The 9954-nt window shown below is 37.0% G+C and overlaps 1 long non-coding RNA gene across 1 annotated transcript; it reads left to right on the top strand.

Moving 5' to 3' along the window:
- Positions 1 to 4194: 4194 nt before the first annotated feature.
- LOC126919635 (uncharacterized) lies at positions 4195 to 7689 on the top strand. Its single transcript, XR_007711736.1, has 2 exons — positions 4195 to 6581; positions 6943 to 7689. It is a non-coding gene; the product is annotated as an uncharacterized LOC126919635 (long non-coding RNA).
- Positions 7690 to 9954: the final 2265 nt, after the last annotated feature.

The following is a 9954-nucleotide window of genomic DNA, read 5'->3' as shown; positions in this document are numbered from 1 at the left end:
GGTCCTGAACCCACCTACATAACGATCTAGCTAGTTACCCACACAGGAATCTCTGTACAAATACAGTTTCTACGACGCGACGTGTCACGTACCTACACGTTACCTGGCTACCTTCCTACGCATGCATAAGTAAGAGTACACCTATAAGAAGAACCAACACATTCGTTCTTCGTATAACTTTCTAGCTAGTAAGCATAAGCGTAAGCCTGCGACGCATTGCTTGCTTCTTCCTCCTCTTCTTCTCTTTCTTCGTATTTTGCTTCTTCTTCTTCATGTTCTTTTCCCCTGGTATACTATATCTTCGGTTATCTTTGCCAAGGAAGAATCGTAAATTCGTGCTCGCGGGCTAAGTTGTGCGTAAAACACTCGACGCAGCTTCCTGCGATGATTTACTCGATCCCGTCCGTCGTGCCTTACGGACGGCGTAAATTGCGCCCGCGTAAACTCGCATTTTTCCAGCAGATATCGCCGAGGGATGCCTAACTATGCTGGAGATCCTGCATGTATCTGAATGTTTTGGTATCCTTAGACGGCTCTAATGGATTGCACTGACGAATCTAAGTGTATTTCCGCTTTCAAGAGATTCATGGGATAACACAGCGTGAGACCCTATGTTATTCTATTTCTAGACTCGATGTTAAAAGTGTCTCGTATATCGCAGAAATGCATTCTGTGGGATGAACAGATTATGGTTCGTTATGTAAATTCGAACTTTTATGAAAATAATCGATTCTACTCTAATTGTATCGTCTTTGTCTCTACAAATATTGTACTTTATTCTAGTTATGCGTAACATATTTGTTTACGTGCAATTTATAACTTTGGACTTTCAAAGATCTGAAAATATTACAAAAGAACTATTCAAAACTCCATTATACTATATAATCATTTGAGAAATCAAATGTTTGGAAACTTGTTCCATACGAGGAAAGAATCTTCCCGAAGAATTTCAAAGAATAAATGTCATTTAACCTAAACCTAAATCCAATTTACCAATGAATAGTCTAAGATGATGTTTAAGTTCCTCTACCGCTCTGACGCAACTTCCTGTCCAAACACATTTTTTGTAGCGTACAATGCGATTACACCAAACTTCCCATTATTACGATTGATTCCATTGAGCCTTGAAAATATACCGATACTTTCGTAATACGGTTCACTAGCTGATTTCATAACTTCGTGATTCATCATCAGTTAAAAACCTAGGAGATGTAAGTCACGTTCGGGTGTGTACAATGTTGGCAACCTTTCGCCAGTGTAGCGGTTGAAGTTAGTTTCATTAGGGTCAGAAATGGCAGCGATGCGGTAATAAAACGTTCCAGATGCACGTGCATTCTGGCGATATCCCTTTATCGTCGAGCTGAATGTCTAAGAATTATAACGACCGATGGACCACCCGCGGTTCCGCCAGTTGCAGCCGTCATTCATACGATTTTTACTCACCGCGGGAAGATTGCCGTGTGGCGATGTTATCAGGTGCTAGTCGATCGTGTACTCGTACATTTAATTTCCTGCTCGATTGGCGGAGAACGGGCAACGGCGGAATATGGTGGGAAAAGGTCGCGAACACACACAGAAAAAGAGCGATCCACGGATGATCAGGGAACTGATCGCTTAATTCGCGAAATCAACGAGCTACAGGATTAAGACAGGGAGAAAAGATGGTTGATCGGTGATTAAGCAGGGAAAAAAGTGGTAATTTAGAGTAACTTCCTGCGAAAGGATAATCAGTGTGTTCCAGTTAGCCAGCTGTATGTATACAGGTTGTTTCACAAAGTTTATATTAAACTTCAGGGATATTTACAGTAGAACTTCATTTATTCGAACAGGTAAAAGGAGAAAACAATTTGGATAATAGAATAGTTACAGTAATAGATGTTCAAAAACTAAAGCTGAACTGTTATTTCTGTATCATATTCAACTATACTTTTTTGACATATGTTTTCAACTATCAGCTTGCAACGACGCGGGAGACTTTATTGTTGTATAAGTTACCGAGTCAATAGCAGGACATAGTAAATATAATATATACCAGAACTAGGTAAATGCATTGATACAATTAGAATTAGAAGGTTCATGAGAATGTAAATTTTTCATGTTATATACATTGCTCAGTTCACTTTTACATTTTAAATAACAATCCTAAAAGAGATTTTAAGCTTTAAGACATAATAATATGGCGTAGACAAAAGTAGATAACACTTCACCGAATAGAACGTGTTATATACATATATTTCAAAATTAGTATAATATTTGGACCCATGCATATTAACACGTTTTTGGTTGTTTTAATGAATACTATACGCTTCTGAAGTTTAACTCCATCTTTGTGAAACACTCTGTATATATAATGAAAAGTAATATGATTAAAGAAGGCAATATTTGCAAGTTCCGAGTTAATTCATGAATTCTTGAACGGGAAGGTACTGAGACTGGAAGTTGTGACTCGGAGGCCGAGTAAACTGTAATCTCTTAGAAAATTGGAGTAACTGTTTTGTGATATTCCTTTGCACAGGAATAATATCGCGAGAACATCCTGCGAAATCGGTGCGTTCCGAAAGTTAATGCCTTGCTGTGCGTTCCCTATTTATTTCTATCGTTTCACAAGGATAATTAAGGAACACCTTATAAATACGATTCGATTTAACGAGTTATCTATTTTGAAAGCCAGAAAGAACAGGAACCTAATGTACATCGGATAAATTGAATGATAACATTTATATTTCATTTGCAACAGGACTCTCGATCAAAGATTAAAGCAAGTATGTAAAATATACTCGTATTACTCGAGATTAAGAGAAAATTATTGCTGAACAGGTCTATATATACATATGGTGTTGCACGTAATTATTATTCAACTATTCAAACGATACGGGTCTTATATTTTACTTCCCTTGTTTCTTTCCATTTCGAATAATCGAAAAAATGTATATTCGATTTACAGGGGGATTTACAGATGGACAAGTTGTGTTGAAATAATTTATTTTAGCTTTCGAGGATATTGCAAAATAGAACAATGATTTTTAATGGATATAATACTAACTCCACTATAGTTAAAAAATATGTAACTGTAATGTATAAATAAATTTAACTAATTCTATATATTTGTTAGCATTCATCCTTCCTCTACATATATAAGCGAAAGAAATGCTAGAGATACGTAGCATTATTTCAAATAATAAATAATTAAAAATAAATAAAACGTGACAAGATTATCAGCAGAAGTGCATTTTTCTTGCTTAATTATAATCGTTTATATTATACAAATCGTAGATGAAGATTTAATCAAAGTAACTCGACTGTTCACTCACGAAATCCGTAAAACAGAAAACGTTTTCAACAATTACAATTACTAAAGAAAGAACCGGATAAGTTTCGCTGAATCCTTAAAACTACTCGAACGTGTCCAGAAAATCATGTTCGATTGAATATAAAAACAGCAAAGATTAGAAAGACACGGTTTAACGTTGTACATGGATCAGCTTGGCAAATATCCTGAATTTGTCGTTTCGCGTAAAATGCGATTCGCATCGAGCTTTTTTCTTCCCCACGAGCCGCTCCTTTTCCTCGAAGGAAGGGTCCCGGAATGCGATCGTGACAAGTGCCAGTTTCGCGTTAACACCGTTTCAACTAGCAAAAAGTGTAGCCTCGATGGAGAACATTGGTTCGGGCGTCGCTGTTAAAACATTTATTGGCGTGAGACCTGGAAAAAGTCGGCGTTGGCGAGCACGAATATTTTCGTAGGAGATGATATTTAATGGTTGTGACATACTGCTTTTAACATTTTTCTACATCCTGGATCATAGATCTTGTTGCATTGATGTTACTGTCTCTTCAAGCAATTAACAAAGAATTTTGGAAACGACAGTTATCAGAGAATTTAGGTGGATTTGGTAAGAGTTTGATAAAAAAAATTAATTGAAGATTAAAGGAATTTAAATCAATTAAAAATGACCGACTTATAAAAGATATTAAAAATTTTATAAAGCTAGGCAACCTATCTACTTGTAGCTTGAATTTTTAAACAGTTTCTTTTTTATCTTACATGTTATCTTATCATACTAATGTAAAAAGCATAATGTAGAAAACAAAGAAAAACATAATTCACAATTACAATAAAAATGTGTATACTTAAATTGTGTACAAAGATTAAAATATGGAACCAACCATAGCGCAATATCACAGTTTTGGATGAATATCTGTTTTTTTTTCTTTTTTTGTGACTGCATTTCGTGGTGATTATTCTTTCTTCGATTTTTTGTGGTGTCAACGATGATTAATTGCACCGTCATTCGTGAAGGATAATTAAAGACAGTGTGTAATCCGTTCCCAACTCGTTAATACGGCGTTGGACGAGATTAGAAGAATAAGTTGTTCGCGATACGGATCCCATGTGTAAAGAAGAAACGAGTTTATTTCGAAAGCGGTCACATTTCCTCTTATTTTGATATCCGGCCTTCGATAATATCTTCTCTTAAGCTACTTACATTCACAGGTCTCTGGTTGGCCAGCTTTTAAGATGTTTATCAATGATGGAACACGTATTATCTGCTAATGCTTCATCAGAGATAGGTACACGCGTTACATGCGTGTTCGAAGAAAGTTTACTGTTTGAATCTAAATAACGAGAGTTGTTGTTCGAGTTAGACACGCGAACCGAGTGCACGCATCGTAAACAACTCGGTGTCAAAATTAATTTGTTCCGAACAGCGTTGTAAATTGAGATATCCTAGGATCGAGTGTCTCTACTGTTATATCTTTGAAAACTTGTCGTCTTATTCAATAAAATATAGATAGAGGAAGGATTGACGATGGAGAAGATACTAAATATATCCTTGAAATTCCTCTCTCTCTCTCTCTTTCTCTCTGTAACCACAAGGTTAAAAACTAGAATTCAATACTATAAATTAACATTAAAAAAATCAGATGAAACTGTATTAGTACAACGTGGCCTGTAATGAATTGGTACCACGATATCTCGTTTAGTTTATTCGATAATATAACATGTTTACAACATCGTCCATTACGCTGTGATACTATGAAGAATGAAGAAAATTGCAGAAAACGATCAATCTCGAACTCGCTTTATACTAAAAGAATTGATAATAGATATTCTAACAAGTTTACCATAAAAGCTTCAACATTAATCTCTTTTATTATTTTTATTATTATTTCAACTAAAACAAGGTCCCAAGAGACATCCTTTTTGGATGTGACACAAATCAGAATCTCCCTATAATTTCATAAAAACTCTCTAACAACTCCTTAAGCTCGAGACAATGGCGACAAAAAACGCTGGCCAATCGCAAAACCAATCTCCATAAAACTAGATCCCGCAATCATCGCTTCATCAGCCATGGAAGGAATCATTCAAGAGACTGCCGACATAGACGTCACGGTAATAAACACGAGAAACGCGAATCATCCTCGTCTGCGTTCACCTGATCAAGGTTCAATCATTCCATTCCGTCTTAGTTAGATTTAGATTCGAGAAACTCGACGACGGTCGTCCACGCAATCGCGTTCAGGTTCGTTAATGCGATCGGACGTGCGTTCTATCCTCTAATGGATGTACGCGAGTGCTGGACTCCGGGTTGCGCGTGCACCCGTGCACTAAATCATGCCCCTTACCGAGGGATAAACGGTTCACGAAGAAATTCAAAGTATCCGCGGGGCGATTTCTCGAAGCAGCGCGCGCGGCTAGTGATGGGATCTGAAACACTTCGAATCTCTTCGAATCTGCATTATACAAGGTGTCCGGTAATTGGTGTTATAACCGAGCAAAGAATGATTTCTCGTGAAAAATACTTCGGAAATATAGAACGATGATATTGGATATGAAGATATCGGGTTTGAGAAAAACTATTTTAAAAAGCCGAGAAGGAATTAATGGACTAGAAGCAACAACTGTTTTTATTTTCGAGGAACTGAAAAATGCAAATAATACACTACACAGATGATAATTTAGTTGAATGAGTACAATAAATTGTGTATGAAATCACCTATTTGTCGATTCGGTTGATATTTTGAATAGTTTCTGTATATTAATAAAAGTAATTGTAAAATGTAATGGTAAAATTTACGAAGGTACGCGAATTAAAAAATTGATACTATACAATGACGAATTTTTAAACTCGATTTTGTCGAAAATGATGACTCCAAAGCAATTTTCTTACTCTTGATTTTCTTCTTATTTTGAGCCATACGATTTTCCTGACTTCAATTGTATTGCGAATTTAAGATCACGGTGTATACAGATTCAAAGCGATTCGAAGTGTTTCAGATCCCATCACTGCACGCGGCTAATCGTGGAGCGCCGCTCGATGGCCGCTCGCGCGCGATCGCCTGCCCTCGAGAACCAGCTGAGACGCGCAGATTACAGCGAACGTGCTACCCATATTAATAAACTAGTTTTTATCGAGGTCGTATGCCTGTTGGTTCCCTTGAAACTCCATTCAAACTATCGGCTACCGGAGCACCGCGACATTTCGTCCAGACGTCAGTGTCGTCGTCCAGTCATCGCCTCTGGGAAACTATTGCCAATAATTATGGATAATTAGAGGCGACAAGCATGAACAAGAGTGAGTTTACGTGTGTTAGTTTTTAACTAGTTTTTTGGCTTTGTGCTTTTCTTTTGTTATGGTTCAGGAAAGTCTCATTTTGTATAATGATACAGTGCCTTGCTGATAAAATACGACACGATATTGGATATCTGTAAGCTCAGTTTTGCAATATGTTGACATCGATGATAAATAAAGCACTTCAGTTCTTCGAATATTTTGATAAAATTTTAATGAAATAAATTTCTTTTAATAATATTTATTAACGTACTTCGAATATCTGATGTCAGGATGTTCCTTAATGGAACGCGAATTTTTATACATTTATATAATAATACGTATAATAATAAACGAACGTGATGGCGTTTTCAATCTTAAAAAGCATAACGCGTCTCGCCACTCGACTGTATCGAGCCTAAGTCATGATTGCCTGATTTCGCGACGATTACAATTCATCACGCCGATTAAACTACTTCCTCGGCCACACTTCTCGAGGTTGGGAAGCTGCCAGAAGAAGGAGGAGCTCCGGAGTGCGATGTTGGCCCGAAGAATCGTGACCCACGGCTGGCTTTCCTAAGCGGGCTGCCATTACCGATTAAATCGCGGACGCTGGATCTTCGTGTGCAAACATACGAACGGACGAGGGCCCATAGCGGGTGTAGGTACACGATGTTACGGCGCAACGGTAAATTCTTTAGGAGCGACTGAACATGAGCAGTCTAGAACCACTGGGAACGTCGGTTATTTATGTGCAGAGGATAACGCCGGGTCACGAGTGGTGTGGAACCGTTTTGGAATCAGCGCGAATGGGGGACTGATAATGGGGATACAATGAGATCGTAGAAGATGATAGTAGGTGTCTCGAGTAGTGCACGAGACACAGTTAATGGAAATTAACCCCTTGACGTACAATTTTGTTCGACCTAACAGGTCAAAAATACACAATTTTCTTTTTACCACTTCTTAACTATGTAATGATATATATTTTTATGCAATTCATACCTTACGTGTTTAATAACAACGAATATATATATGTAATATATAATATAATAATATAATATAATATATATCTTATATATAAGTAAAATTTTATCGTAATCTTGACTTAGATAGAGACTAATAATTATAACTTCTAATGTCATATCTAAATATTTTATTATGATATCTTAGACCTCTACCAAAATGTTAATATACTTTTACTCCGTCACAATTAAGGATACAATTCAAACACAAACAAATTTTTATTTCCTGCATTTTATATAGAACATTTTGATATACAATGACTATAAGAGGTATTTATACACCACTGTGTTTGTTATAGCATTCGTATCATCTAGTAGTACTTTTTAGTAGTACCATATGACTACAGAAATTTTACGCTATGGAAGATGTGTGAAAATCGAATATATAAATCTTGCTAAAAAAACGCTTCTTGAAAAAGTAAGAATATGCAACAAAACTTGTCACTATAGATGTACGTACAGATCATTATCAATTGGATTCTATCAAACATCTAACATCAACACCGATGTCTTGTATCTAAAATAAGATCACCAGAATTTATGCATAAAGTACAATGTTTCCTTGCCTAATCTGGCCAGGATGTTTTTTCTGAAGCAGTCTATCAAATCTCTCCAGGCCGGTGTGACCTCCAGCATTAATCCAAAGGAGGGAGACGAAAATAGCAACAGAAGGAGGTTGTCGAACAAAGGGAAGCGCAGAATAATGGGGAGAAGCCTCGAGGGGGTAAGAAGGATACGAGATTCTAGCAACTCGGTTGCAAATGCAAGTAGGCAGACACACAACGGGCAAATGCGGTGAGTTCAAGGCGGTTATCAGTGCTCGCCTCTCATCCTGGGGAGTAGTTAAAGTACACGGGGGCCTGGCTACAACATAGACCGTTGTACTAGATTTCTATCTACGTAATTATTCCGTCTACGAGAAACTTTCCGTTTATCCTTGAGAATTCACAGCTGGCATTAATCTCAATTAACACATGGAATCGGCCACAACATCCAGGTCACCAATCACTTGTACCTGGTGCATTTCATTAAATCGATTCCAATTTCTTAACTGATCATGGATGGAGTTACCAAGTGGAATATCGTGTTTCTCACCCATGTCTTACTTTTTTCTCTCACCTTTGACTTCTCTAAGACTTTACAACTTTCTACTCTTTTTTTATATTTTCTTTTTTTTTATGGTGAGTCGCGAAACACACATCTCTGATATCTATCTCCTTTCTAAGATTGTTCCACGTTCTTCAAGCTTCTTTTCTTTCTATATTTCTTGATGGACATAGATCTTGAAAACTTGATTTCGTCACGAGACTCTTCGCTTACCGAATATAATGGGAAAGTTCATGCGTCAGTTCGTGCGTCACTTTTCCTTATCTTTATTATTTCCTCGATGAAAGTTCTGCTGATAACACCTAATATAAGTGGAATACCGTGTTTCCTATTTTTCCCGACAGCATTCCGCACGACGTCTTACGATACACCTGGGTACTGACAGCTTTTCGTTTGTCGATTGTTTCCTTCCTTACGTCCTTGCTTCCTACTACGTTTCTACTACGTAGTTTCTATTATACTACGTTTTGTCTCAGAGTAGTATTGTTGCGTGAAATATTACTCCTTGTTATGATCCGATTGACAAGTACAAAATTACTATGATTCAAATTTTTAATATGTTTCTAATAATTATTTCAACAATTCTTTTAACTTAACTGTTGCCTTTTCGTTTTATTAAATATTCATTGCTGTTGCTTCCTCACACTTCAAAAAAGAATATTGTATCGCAGTGATCCTTGACTGAACTGATTCGTACAAACAAGAATTGACAACAAAATCTTGTCGAATAAAAGTAGCGTATCGCTCCTTGAGAGGAAACTGGGAAGAAAATTCTGCTAGTAACGAAATTGTATTCTTCCTCTTTTTTTGAATTTCGTTATATTTACCGTGGTATTTTCGTACAATATATCGACCCTGAAGTCTTCCTACATCCTGTCTACGTTCCTCTTCCACTTCTCCATTTATTAAGGTTACGTAAATCTATGACTGAAGCCAATGCCGTTAGCGTAAGCTACAGTGCTCCGGATAGTATAGTTCTCTCACGAAAGGATTTCGCTGGCGGGAATGGAGCGATCAGTTTCACGACGCGAATCTCAGCCAAATGGAAGTTTCGCGTGCCGATTAGAAAACGTATATACACTGGAAATGCATTAAGTTGACTCGGTCATTTGTCAGTGTCTCTTCGATATTCTTTCCCTTCAATCCAAAAAATTGTCGACATCCTGGAAGCGTAAAGAAATGTATATGGTATCCCACTGAAGGTTTCCGCTTTGAAGATAAACTATTCCACTATAGCGGTGTTACTCATTTATTTTATTAATATT

The sequence above is a fragment of the Bombus affinis genome, chromosome 8, assembly GCF_024516045.1.
Source record: "Bombus affinis isolate iyBomAffi1 chromosome 8, iyBomAffi1.2, whole genome shotgun sequence".
NCBI classification, from domain to species: Eukaryota; Metazoa; Arthropoda; class Insecta; order Hymenoptera; family Apidae; genus Bombus; species Bombus affinis.
Note: the sequence above shows the minus strand (reverse complement) of the source record. Positions and strands in the feature narration are given on the sequence as shown.